This window comes from Schistocerca cancellata, chromosome 2 (assembly GCF_023864275.1).
Source record: "Schistocerca cancellata isolate TAMUIC-IGC-003103 chromosome 2, iqSchCanc2.1, whole genome shotgun sequence".
Taxonomy (NCBI): Eukaryota; Metazoa; Arthropoda; class Insecta; order Orthoptera; family Acrididae; genus Schistocerca; species Schistocerca cancellata.
Window position 1 is genome coordinate 30,652,929 of NC_064627.1, and position 14,305 is coordinate 30,667,233.

Genomic DNA, 14,305 nt, shown 5'->3' on the forward strand with positions numbered 1-14,305 from the left:
TTAAATTCAATGTCTCTTCTGTTACCCAAGGATTTCTACTAGCCCTCGTCTTTTTACCTAGTTGATCCTCTGCTGCCTTCACTATTTCTTTCCTCAAAGCTACCCAATCTTCTTCTCCTGTGTTTCTTTCCCCCATTTCTGGCAATTATTCTCTTATGCTCTCCCTGAAACTCTGTACACTCCCTAGTTCTTTCAGTTTATCCAGGTCCCATCTCCTTAAATTCCCACCTTTTTGCAGTTTCTTCAGTATCAATCTACAGTTCATAACCAATAGATTGTGGTCAGAGTCCACATCTGCTCCTGGAAATGTCTTACAATTTAGAATCTGGTTCCTAATTCTCTGTCTTACCATTATATAATCTATCTGAAACCTTTTAGTATCTCCGGGGATCTCTACTGTATACAACCTTCTTTCATGATTCTTGAACCAAGTGTTAGCTATGATTAAGTTATGCTCTGTGCAAAATTCTACCAGGCGGCTTCCACTTTCATTTCTTAACCCCAGTCCATATTCACCTACTACGTTTCCTTCTTTTTGTTTTCCTACTGTCGAATTCCAGTCACCCATGAGTATTAAATTTTCATCTCCCTTCACTACCTGAATTCTTTCTTTTATCGCATCATACATTTCATCAATTTCCTCATCATCTGCAGAGCTAGTTGGCATATAAACTTGTACTACTATAGTAGGTGTGGGCTTCGTGTCTATCTTGGCCACAATAATGCGTTCACTATGCTGTTTTTTTTATTCATTATTAAACTTAGTCCTGTATTACCCCTAATTGATTTTGTATTTATAACCCTGTATGCACCTGACCAAAAATCTTGTTCTTCCTGCCACCGAACTTCACTAATTCCTACTATATCTAAATTTAACCTATCCATTTCCCTTTTTAAATTTTCTAACCTACCTGCCCGATTAAGGGATCTGACATTCCACGCTCCGATCCGTAGAACGCCAGTTTTTGTTCTCCTGATGACGATGTCCTCTTGAGTAGTCCCCGCCCGGAGATCCGAAAGGGGGACTATTTTACCTCCGGAATAGTTTACCCAAGAGGACGCCATCATCATTTAATCATACAGTAAAGCTGCATGCCGTCGTGAAACATTACGGCTGTAGTTTCCCCTTGCTTTCTGCCGTTCGCAGTACCAAAACAGCAAGGCCGTTTTGGTTACTATTACAGAGCCAGATCAGTCAATCATCCAGGCTGTTGCCCCTGCAACTACTGAAAAGGCTGCTGCCTCTCTTCAGGAACCACACGTTTGTCTGTCCTCTCAACAGATACCCCTCCGTTGTGGTTGCACCTACGGTACGGCTATCTGTATCGTTGAGGCACGCAAGCCTCCCCACCAACGGCAAGGTCCATGGTTCATGGGGTGGCACAGATAGTTATAAAAAGGTATTCAGTAAATATGAAGATATACTCAAATGATGCTTCTTCTTGTGAAATGTACAGCAGATTTAGACGTGTGGGCGGTTGAAATTGTTATAATCCCCATAAAATGTGAAAGTCCTGTCACTGTGATTCTGGATGTTGCCTACGTAGAGTCTAGGGTTGGCCTACAATGCCTGCGAAGCCTGAGTCTCGGCTGACGACGTGCGAATGCTGCAGCTTGTAGACTCGGCTGTAACTGGACACTGTACTTGATTCGGCCCCCTGAACAGAACTGACCGCCTCAGATCAGTTCTCCGGTATCTAAGGGGCGCCGACCAATCGCTATCCACGGACGTGATTCCCTTGGGTGGGTAGCTGCGGTCCCTTGCGGAACTCGACATAGTTCGTACTGCCAAACGATACAGCTGATGCACTATGAGTGTTTCGAGGGCGGGTTATCTGCTGTGGTGCGGTACTCTCTCAAGTCGTGGTTACCGTCACCAAACTTAGGGGCTCGGTGAGAAACGGGACTCATCAATGAAAACAGTTCTACTCCAGTCAATGAGACATCAGGCCGAAGACGTGCCGGGAGACACTCCAGACGGATAGCAATCTGAGTTTCACCTGCCGCACGACCTAACAACTGGGAGTAATGGTATGATGTGCCATATCCTTTATAGCACAATCCCTTTGGTTGTCATCCACCGTAACCTGATAGCGCAGCGGTACGTCAACGATAATCTACGCTTCGTTTTGTTGCCCTTCATAGCAAGCCATCCTGGGCTTACATTTCAGCAAGGTAATGCCTGCCCGCACACGGTGAGAATTCTTACTGCTTCTGCTCGCGCATGCGAAAGCCTGACTTGGCCAGCAATGTCGCCGAATCTCTTTCCAATTGGGAATGTTTGTATCCTTATCTACAATACCCTGCACCCAGCCCGGGGTTATGACGTTGTAACGCGCCAGCAGTACATAATTTTATCACAATATCTCTCAGGAGGACATACAACAACTCTGTCAATGAATGCCATACAGTTATTTGGCTTGACATTGATTGATAGAGCTGCTAGATATCCTCCTGTGGGATAACGTGCCAAATTATGTCCAGTTGGCACATTGGTGGACCAACGCGTTAACGGTTTTCTCAATTTGTAATGCTCTTTCTATGTACAAATCATCCAGTTTATCTCAAACTGCCCGCCCCCGGTAGCTGAGTGGTCAGCGCGACAGATTGTCAACTTCAGGGCCCGGGTTCGATTCCCGGCTGGGTCGGAGATTTTCTTCGCTCAGGGACTCGGAGTTCTCTTGTTCTAATCACCATCATTTCATCCCCATTGATGCGCAAGTCGCCGAAGTGGCATCAAATCGAAGGACTTGCACTCGGCGAACGGTATAACCGACGGGAGGCCCTAGTCACACGACATTTCCATCTCAAACTGTAACCATTCCTTATCTGTGTATGTAAATTATATCTTCCGAGTTATGCAGCATTCAGAGGATTCCTAAGTAGTGCGGCTTTTTTTTTTTGGCTTATGTTGTATGTTTGTAGGTACATCCACTGGTACTTCTGGATACTGTAGTGATAGCAGTGAAGAAGGAATAAGTTAAGACGTCATTGTAGATGCTGAAATGGTATAGCCAAAATATAGTAATCTGTAAGCCATCTTCCTTTCATTATTTAACCTGGGGAGTAAAATTACGTGTAAAGTTTGTTGAAAGTCGCCAACTGCTCCTATTCTGAAACAATGGATGAAACTGGTCTGGGCAATTTGAGCGCCGTGAATTAACGTTACTCCAACACATTTACAGTTTTGTACTTCAGTGTTCGGCTTATATTTTGTTAAACTTGTAATGTAAGACTGTATGTCCTCCCGGGAAGATTACGACAGCGTTTCAAATTTTTAAATTCGGTCAACAATTATATGAAGTACGGAAATCAATTTTTGTTGTCACAGGAAGCCGTTATACAGTCAACCTGCAACTGTGATAGTGGAGTGCACACCATGCATGGTATTTACTGATACAAATAGTCTTGTGGAATGTGATGTATACTTTGTAACAGCCTGTAGTAGCGAGAAATCTTAGTTTGACGGTTCCAAAAAAAAAAAAAAAAAAAAGAAAACAAATATTATGCGTCTTCTCTTCATCAACTAAAGGCCCAGTAAAACAAATACGCCGCAGATACGCAATGTGATCAAAAGTATCCGGACACCTGGGTGAAAATAACTCACAAGTTCGTGGCGCCCTGTATCGGTAATGCTGGAATTCAGTATGGTGTTGGCCCACCCTTAGCCTTGATGACAGCTTCCACTCTAGCAGGAATACGTTCAATCAGGTGCTGGAAAGTTTATTGGTGAATGGCAGCCCTTTCTTCACGGAGTTCTGCACTGAGGAGAGAGAGGTATCGATGTCGGTCGGTAAGGCCTGCTACGGAATCGGCGTTCCCTAACGTCCCAAAGGTGTTCTATAGAATTAATGTCCAGACGCTGTTGAGGCCAGTCACATGGTTCACATGGCTCTGAGCACTATGGGATTTAACATCTGAGGTCACCAGTCCCCTAGAACTGAGAACTACTTAAACCTAACTAACCTAAGGACATCACACACATCCATGCCCGAGGCAGGGTTCAAACCTGCGACCGTAGCGATCGCGCGGTTCCACACTGAAGCGCCTAGAACCGCACGGCCAACGTGGCCGGCGCAGGCCAGTCCATTACAGGGATGTTAATGTCGTGTAATGACTCCGTCACAGGCCGTGCATTATGAAAAGGTGCTCGATCGTGTTGAAACATGCAATCCCCATCCCCGACATGCTCATCAACAGTGGGAAGCAAGAAGATGCTTAAAACTCCAACGTAGGCCTGTGCTGTGATAGCGCCACAAAAAACAACAAGGGATGTTAGCCCCCTCCATGAAAAACACGTCCACAACATAATACCACCAACTCCGAACTTTACTTTTGGCACTACATGCGCTGGCAGATGGCGTTCACCGGCCATTCGCCATAGCCACGACCTGTCATCGGATCGCCACGATGTCTAACCTCATTCGTCACTCGACACAACTTTTTTCCACTGTTCAGTCGTCCAATGTTTACCCTCCTTACACCAAGCGAGGCGTCGTCTGGCATTTACTGACGAGATGTGTGGCTTATGAGCAGCCACTCGACCACGAAATCCAACCTTTCTCACCTCCCGCCTAACCGCCCTAGTACTTGTAGTGGATCCTGATGCAGTTTGGAATTCCTGTGTGGTGGTCTGGACAGATGTTTGCCTGTTACACATTACGACCCGCTTCAAGCGTCGGCGGTCTACGTCAGTCAACAGACGAGGTCGGCCTGTACGCTCTTGTGCTATCACTTCGGAAACAGTGGACCTAGGGATGTTTAGCAGTGTGAAAATCTCGCGTACAGACGTATGACACAGCTGACACCCAATCACCTCACCACGTTTGAAGTCCGTGAGTTTGTAAATTTGTGGTATGGTCTTATGGTAACTTGAACTAACTTACGCTAAGGACAACACACACACACACACACACACGTCCGAGGGAGGACTCGAACCTCAAACGGGGAGAGCCGCGCGTACCGTGACAAGACGCCCCTGACCGCGCGGCTACCTGCGCGGCAGTCCTTGTATTGCGCGGAGCGCCCCATTCTGCTCTCTCACGATATCTAATGAGTACTGAGGTCGCTGATACGGAGTACCTGGCAGTAGGTGGCAGCACAGTGCACCTAATATGAGAAACGTATGTTTTTTTAGTGTGTCAGGATACTTTTGATCACACAGTGTATTATCTATCCGTAATGTCGTCAAGTTTATATTGCTTTTAAGTTCAAGTCAGATGAAAGTGTCTGTACTTTAATAACGATTGAACACACGTCATTAGTGTATGCCGTAATTGCGAAAGGCGGCATCAGCACTGCCTATCTCGGCGTTGCTTCGTCAAAAAATAACGCTGCATTGACATACACTCCTGGAAATTGAAATAAGAACACCGTGAATTCATTGTCCCAGGAGGGGGAAACTTTATTGACACATTCCTGGGGTCAAATACATCACATGATCACACTGACAGAACCATAGGCACATAGACACAGGCAACAGAGCATGCACAATGTCGGCACTAGTACAGTGTATATCCACCTTTCGCAGCAATGCAGGCTGCTATTCTCCCATGGAGATCGTAGAGATGCTGTCCTGTGGAACGGCTTGCCATGCCATTTCCAGCTGGCGCCTCAGTTGGACCAGCGTTCGTGCTGGACGTGCAGACCGCGTGAGACGACGCTTCATCCAGTCCCAAACATGCTCAATGGGGGACAGATCCGGAGATCTTGCTGGCCAGGGTAGTTGACTTACACCTTCTAGAGCACGTTGGGTGGCACGGGATACATGCGGACGTGCATTGTCCTGTTGGAACAGCAAGTTCCCTTGCCGGTCTACGAGATTGTGGCGCTCACCTGCACGGCGCCAAACACGCATACGACCATCATTGGCACCAAGGCAGAAGCGACTCTCATCGCTGAAGACGACACGTCTCCATTCGTCGCTCCATTCACGCCTGTCGCGACACCACTGGAGGCGGGCTGCACGATGTTGGGGCGTGAGCGGAAGACGGCCTAACGGTGTGCGGGACCGTAGCCCAGCTTCATGGAGACGGTTGCGAATGGTCCTCGCCGATACCCCAGGAGCAACAGTGTCCCTAATTTGCTGGGATGTGGCGGTGCGGTCCCCTACGGCACTGCGTAGGATCCTACGGTCTTGGCGTGCATCCGTGCGTCGCTGTGGTCCGGTCCCAGGTCGACGGGCACGTGCACCTTCCGCCGACCACTGGCGACAACATCGATGTACTGTGGAGACCTCACGCCCCACGTGTTGAGCAATTCGGCGGTACGTCCACCCGGCCTCCCGCATGCCCACTATACGCCCTCGCTCAAAGTCCGTCAACTGCACATACGGTTCACGTCCACGCTGTCGCGGCATGCTACCAGTGTTAAAGACTGCGATGGAGCTCCGTATGAAACGGCAAACTGGCTGACACTGACGGCGGCGGTGCACAAATGCTGCGCAGCTAGCGCCATTCGACGGCCAACGCCGCGGTTCCTGGTGTGTCCGCTGTGCCGTGCGTGTGATCATTGCTTGTACAGCCCTCTCGCAGTGTCCGGAGCAAGTATGGTGGGTCTGACACACCGGTGTCAATGTGTTCTTTTTTCCATTTCCAGGAGTGTAGATAGGCCACCCATCTGTTACATTTCGCGTGGACAAGAGAACGTCAGCGTCATTTCCAAAACATGTGTAATTAATTACAACTGCTTTCTCAAACTTACAGGTAGCTCAACGGCGCTTATTAACACCAAACGGGCAACTACTCTAATAAAGCTACAGACTATGTTTGATTACTGCAGAATTTCCTGTAAAATAATATTTTTTGACTTAATTTGTTTCAGGTTTGGCTTTCACTTCATTTAAATACACATACAAGGGTGCTATAATCTTAGCAGTTACAACGAACATTGGCAAAACTATTTCGAGCTCTTCCCAGTCAACAGTCGGTAAAAGCCAGAATAAAATCCGACGGAGACTGCTCAGTTTCCCAGCAAGTAACAAGACTGCTAGCTTACTGAATGTGGGTTGCTCGATTCGCAGTGATTAAAACTTCGAAATGAATACTGCCGTTGCACTGAGATTTAAAAGCCACCATCGAGACACGAGCAGTAGTTTGACTGATTCCCCCTATGCTAGATTCAAAGTAGGTGAGCGTTTGGAAAAACTCTTTCTGCTTGCCGCTTATTTCCAACTTTCTCTCTGTAAGGATAGATATAATCTAAGCGGCTTTCGGAAATGAACACGATATTTCAAATATGCTAATCTGAGAGCTTACCGTTTGCAGTAGCCAGTGAGCGATTTCAAAGGTTCGTTCAATACATTCATAATACCTTGGTGTTTGAGATATATTCAGGCGACATTATCGTCAACGAAAGAACGTTACATATCACATGCGTTACCAGCGTGCTCTTGCTAAGGTTCACCTCATAACCCAGTTCGTTTTGTCATAGAGGGTTAGCCAGTGAAACGGGAAGATTTAAATAAGTAACCAATTCTTTAATTTAATGGTTATAAATGTAGCCATTTACTGTACAATAAGTAAAATTTTTTTTAAATATAACACTGCCAGATGTCCTCCATTGGAATCAATACACTTCTGCAGCAAGGCCTGGAAGTTTCCCATGACATTTTGCAGGATATTGACTGCTATTCCTTCAACTTCGTCCCGAATTCGTTGTTTTAGGGCTGGGATAGTTCCGGGTGGATCGATCTGAAAAACTCGTGTTTTAAATAACTCCATAGTAAAAAGTCGCAGGTTGTCAAATCTGGAGAGCGAGGGGGCCAAGGGATATCCCCGTTTCGGGAAATGACGCCGCCTGGAAACAAAGCAGTCACAGCATTCATGGCAACTCTTGCAGTGTGGCTTGCTGCCCCATCTTGTTGGAACATTGTGTGTTCATTCACTGGAAAACGGGCGAGTTCTGGCGTAAGAAAGTTCAGGATCATCGCAACGTAACGCACAGAGATAACAGTCCAGCACTTCCATGCATATCCTCGAAGAAAAATGGGCCTATGATTCCTCTTGCCGACATTGCGCACCGAACCGTCACTTTTTGAGCATGAAGAGGCGTTTCATGAAGTGCGCCAGGGTTTTCCTCCGACCAGTATCTGAACTTTTTATTAACAAAACCAGAGAGGTGGAAATGCGCCTCATCGCTCATCCGCATGTGGTTTACTTGGTCGCTCATTTTCTTCATGTCTTCTGGCCATTTCCTCACAAAATTGTAATCGTTTCTGATAGTCTCTTGGTTTGAGAGATTGCACAATCTGTATTTTGTACGGGTGAAAATGTAAATCTTGACTAAGAATCCTTCTCACCGAAGTGTTACTTATTCCAAGACGTAGAGTATGTTGTTTGGCAGATCGGCGTGGACTTTTGAGCATTGCCTGTTAAACAGCAGCGATATCTGGAAGGGTTCGAACGGTCTTTACACTACCCTCTCGTTTTTTAGACATTGATCCAGTTTGTTCAAGGTTGTCTATCCACGAACGAATTGCCTTATCCGAGGGAACAGGCCGGTTGCGCGGTATGTTGAAATGGCGTCGAAAAGCACGTCGTGTTTTCACCAAACTCTCACCATTCGTATAATACGCTTTTACCGCGTAGCTGCGATGTTCACCTATCCAACGATCCATCGCAACTAAATGGCGGGACGTGCAGGTAGAACGGAGCCGGCCACTGTTACCCCCACCACTCACATTCCAGCTGTCAAGGCCATCTCCAAACCACTCGTTTCACTGGCTACCCTGTAAGTTTTTTTCCAATTGCCCAGTGTGTGTCTATGTTTCATTCTCTTAAAACTCAAAAAGGGTACATTCTATTCAGTAACAGCTCCAGGGGTTAAATAAAATCTGGGTGAACTACAAAAATCCCTTGGGAACGTCAGTATTACCTCCACTTGAGTCCCTACTCTTTTGTTGTTAAGGAAAACTCTAATACCCTGCTGACGTACTGCCCAGGAAAGTTATTAAGTTAGTCAGTTAGCTAGCTAGAGTTCCAGAGAATAACTGTACTTTTTCCTTCTTTTTTTCTTCGAGGGGACGAAGGACGAGTTAGTTCACAGGACACATTTACATGATTACCTTTAACATCAACAACCAAACGAAGCCCAGGTTGGAATGTCAACAGCATCTATCTTTTCTCTATCTTTCCTTAATATTGTAGACAAAATTATTCTTTAGTCCTACTCAAGTAACCAAATTTAAAACGTTGTGTTTTTTCACATGCTACCAGCTTGTAAACAAAAATTTGACTATGCAATATACAGTGTTCTGTAGAAGAACTGATGTTAGTCTAGATTTAAAACTTGCTTTGCTACCAGTCAGACATCTTATGTCATTGGAAAAATGATCAAGAATTTTTTATTGACGGATATTGAACTCTTTTCTGAGCCGCCAACAGCTTTAATAAAGGGTGCAAAAGGTCACTCTCCTTTTAGTGTTGTAGGTTGGATATCACTCTTCTTATCAGACTGTAATGCATTGCTTGTAATGATATAGTCTGAGGAGTCAAAGAAACTGGCACATCGGCCTAAGTGCCGCTACACCACTTGGCATAAACTAGACTAATGCCTGAAATAGTGCTCGAGGGAACTGACACCATCAATCCTGCAGGTCTGTTCCTAAATCCGTAAGAGTACGAGGGGTTGGAGGTCTATCTCAACAGCACGTAGTACAGCATCCCAGATATGCTCAATAAAGTTCGTGTCTGGGGAGTCTGGTGGCCAGCGGAAGTGTTTGAACTGCGAAGAGTGTTCCTGGAGCCACTATGTAGCAATTCTGGACGTGTGGGTTGTCTTACTGGAACTTCTGAATCGAGATGATTAGATGGAGGCGATCAGACAGGATATTTACGTACGTGTCACCTGTCGGAGTCATAGTCAGATCTAGACGTATCGTATAAGGGCCCCAACTGCACACGCCACACTCCATTACCGGGCCTCCACCAGCTTAAACAGTCCCCTCCTGACATGCATGGATTCATGAGGTTGTCCCCATACCGGTACACGTCCATCCTCTAGATACAACCTGAAATGAGCCTCGTCCGACCAGGCAACATGTTATCAGTCATCAACAATTAAACCTCGGCGTTGACGGGCCCAGGCTAGGCGTAAATCTTTGTGTCGTGCAGTCTTCAAGGGCACACGAGTGCGCCTTATGCTCCCAAAGCTCACGTCGATGATGTTTCGTTGAGTGGTTCACACGCTGACACCTGTTGATGGCCCAGCATTGAAATCTGCAGCACTTTGTGGATGGGGGTTGCACTTCTGCCACGTTGATTAGATTAGATTAGATTTACTTTCATTCCAATTGATCCGTAGTGAGGAGGTCCTCCAGGATGTGGAACATGTCAGAAAACAGCAGCGATATCTGGAAGGGTTCGAACGGTTTTTGCACTACCCTCTCGTTTTTTAGACATTGAACGATTCTCTTCTTTACCCGGCTGCACCGATGTCGGAGATTTTATGTTTTACCAAATTTCTCATATTCCGGTACGCTTGTGAAATGGTCGTACGGGAAAATTGCCCACTTCATCACTTCCTCGGTGACGCTGGGCCCATCGCTCGTGCGCCGACTGTAACATCACGTTGTAACAGCAGTAACGGATCTAACAACTGCGCCAGACACTTGTTACCTTATATAGGCGTTGCCGACTGTAGCGCCGTATTCTGTTTGTTAACGTATCTCTGTATTTGAATACGCATGCCTATACGAGTTTCTTTCTCGCTTCTGTGTATTTTGTAGTGGACTGAAAAATTCTCCTCTCTGACGTGAAATTACATGAAGATTAATAACGGAATGGACCGACACTGTGTACCAGACAGTAGTGAATTGAAAATTCTTTGATCTCTTGCACGAATTGAGATGCAGATTACTACGTATCTATATTGCCCTGCGTTGGGAGCCACAGAGTAAGCGGCATCAATAATCAAGGAAACTCAAAGAGCAAAGCGCTAAGCGATTAAGGGATTGAAAAGCTAGTGGAACAGATTGTTTAAGTGAGTAAAACATGAAATGAAAGCATTTCTTTTAGTAGTGCTTACACCCAAAACAAAACAAAGTATTACAAATTTCAGGGCCGAATTGACTAAGCTTGGAGATTACTGATTTATTAAGCGGAACGAGAGGGACTGAATCATCTCACCATTCTTTTTATTCATTTATCGTGATGACGGCGGTAGGCGCTGATCTGGACAACCCGTCATTTCGGAACTGTGCAATGGCGAGCCGGAAGCTGTCTTAGGTGGCCCGCGGCTATGTAGCGAAGGCCCGTAACATACGCCGTGTGCTATCGTAGCCGAAGCAGCGTTATCATGGAGTCGGAAGGCGGATGGTAGGCAATGTGGCCCTCAGGTACTGTCGCTTCCGCTCAGTCTCACTGTCTCTCATCTTTCCTTCTCGTCACTCTCCTAAGCTCACTAACTCCTCGAAATTTTCTCCTCATGGAGTTGTCGCTGGTGGACTAAATTTGCAATGCTGCCCAACGGCTGATCGCCGTCTCGTGACTACGGCTCCCAGTGACAGATGGAACTCTCCTTGCTTGCGTGGGATACTGTGTGACTCGAGAATTCGCGTATTTCTCCTGTTGTCACTGTCATGGCTATTCCGAGCATTGATCGCACATTGTCGGATGTTTCTCTGCATTTCTAAGTTGCTGTCAAAGTAACCACAATCGACTTCTTTGTAACGGCTAACCGTGCATGAAGCCCGGACATTCTCATCTTGGTGCTTCGTCAAAGAATCTGTTGATATGTTTTAAGCAGGCATATTTCTTCCGTAGTTGTTTAGGCTCACACGCCTCCCTGTGTGAATTCTGAGCTCTTTTATGTCTATGATCTGCACCAATGGCTACAGCGGTCCATCAGTTTCCGGCAATCTTATCAATGTCCACTAGGCTCTTTGCAATGTGTCCAGTTTTAAGCGAGGCGAGGGCATTCTACAGCCGACCACCTGAGTGGTTACAGAATGCATGAAACTTCCTGACAGATTAAAACTGTGTACCGGATCCAGACTAGAACTCGGGATCTTTGCCTTACACGGGCAAGTGCTCTACCATCTGAGCTACCCAAGCACGACTCACGCCCCTTCCTCATAGCTTTACTTCTGCCAGTGCCATGTCTCCTACCTTCCAAACTTTACGGAAGCTCTCCTGCGAATCTTGCAGAACTAGCACTCCTGGAAGAAAGGATATTGCGGAGACATCACTTAGCCACAGCCTGGGGGATGTTTCCAGAATGAGATTTTCACTCTGCAGTGGAGTGTGGGTTGATATGAAGCTTCCTGACAGATTGCCCGCGAAATGCAAAGGTCCCGAGTTCGAGTCTAGGCCCGCCACAAAGTTTTAATCTGCCAGGATGTTTCATATCAGCGCACACTCCACTGCAGGGTGAAGATCTCATTCTGGAAACATCCCCCAGGCTGTGGCTCAGCCATGTCTCCGCAATATCCTTTCCTCCAGGAGTGCTAGTTCGGCAAGGTTCGCAGGAGAGCTCCTGCAAAGTTTGGAAGGTAGGAGACGAGGTAGTGGCAGATGTAAAGCTGTGAGGACGGGGCGTGCGTCGTGCTTGGGTAGCTCAGTGGTAGAGCACTTGCCCGCGAAAGGCGAAGGCTCCGCGTTCGGGTCTCGGTTCGGCACACAGTTTTAATCTGCCAGAAAGTTTCATATCAGCGCACACTCCGCTGCAGAGTGAAAGTCTCATTCTACAGAATGTATCTCTGGCGCTCGCCCTAAGACGTCTGACTTTCCCATCTTCCTGGTCACTGGCACTGTGAGTCGACAAAAGTGGGCCCCAGCGGACGTATCAGAATACCATGTTTTCGTCACGATATACAGGTAAACATGTGGAGCAATTTATCCTATTTTCTGACTCCTATTAACATGTTACATCAATTGCTGGTGTAACTATTTACGATACTGCAGTGCCTGTGTTGTTCAGAGGTACAATGGAACGCTTCTGGGCAACCATCAGCAGTCTAACGTAATAACGACAATGAAAATTTGTACTGGACTGTGACTCGAACCCGTATTTCCCACTTATCGCTAGTGGTCGTCTTATCATTAAGTTAACCGTGCCCGCTTTATGGCCAGTCCCAAACTTCCATATGTCATCAACCATGTGACTACAACCAGCACTTGTACGTCCATCATGTATATTCCCATACAGGTGCGACTGTTTAGTGGTACGTTGCTCAGTGTCGGTATGATACTGCAGTGTCTGCGTTGTTGGGAAATACGATGCAATGCCTGTATTTATCAGCCAAACCGAGCAAGTGGCTTTCAATCAAAATGTCTCCCAAGCACAGGATTGTACATAACAGAAGTACGAGCGCAGGCTGTACACACATGGTTGTCAACATATTATGCAAGTTTCGGTCTAGCATGCTCGGGTAGCCTAATGGGAAGGAGACCACTCGCGATAGGTGGGAAATAAGGGGTCGAGTCCTCGTACTGCATAAATTTTCACTGTCATCATTGCATTATACAGCTGATGGTTTGCCATATTAAAAACTGCGAACACGTTTTATGTTGTACAGAGTTAAAAACAGGGTTTTTTCACGATATTTAGCGAGATTCAGTCTTCAAAGGACAACTTGATACAAAGGGTACTAGGAACGTTTTGTATTACAACTGTACTTATTTAATTTTTACGAATTTATTTTTGTCACATTGAATACACATCTCCATCCTCCTAAACCAATCCCTAAACCAATTTATGTAGGGAGCAAGACACAATCGTGGTCCCAAACCGTCAGGAGGTCATCATCACTAGAAAAATTCACTCCTTACAACAGTAATTCTTCGAGAAACGTAGTAAAAAATTTCTTTGCTTTCTCTCTAATGGTATTTTGCGGCACTCAAAGAGTTGTAGCACGGCGTAGGCTCCATCCTGTTAAATGGAGGCGGGATAAAATCAAACATTCAATAGAACGTGCATCGAAGGCACTCACACCTTCGTAGAAAAAAAAACTTTCGAAAAATGGTTCAAATGGCTCTGAGTACTATGGGACTTAACAGCTATGGTCATCAGTCCCCTAGAACTTAGAACTACTTAAACCTAACTAACCTAAGGACATCACACAACACCCAGTCATCACGAGGCAGAGAAAATCCCTGAACCCGACGGGAATCGAACCCGGGAACCCGGATGCGGGAAGCGAGAACGCTATCGCACGACCACGAGCTGCGGACTTTTCGAAAATAACTCGCTGTTATAACGGGGAAAGAGGTGCTAGCAATCACATACCTGCTCCACAAAAAATTTCACAGCCTCATAAAGGATACAGAATTACAATTAGTAACAGAAGTTTTTAGACCTTACGTGC

General features: G+C 46.2%; 1 protein-coding gene across 1 annotated transcript in view; it reads right to left on the reverse strand.

Moving 5' to 3' along the window:
* LOC126150433 (PDF receptor-like) overlaps positions 1 to 14,305 on the reverse strand; it is a 492,332-nt gene that overhangs the window by 44,347 nt on the left and 433,680 nt on the right. The window lies entirely within an intron of this gene.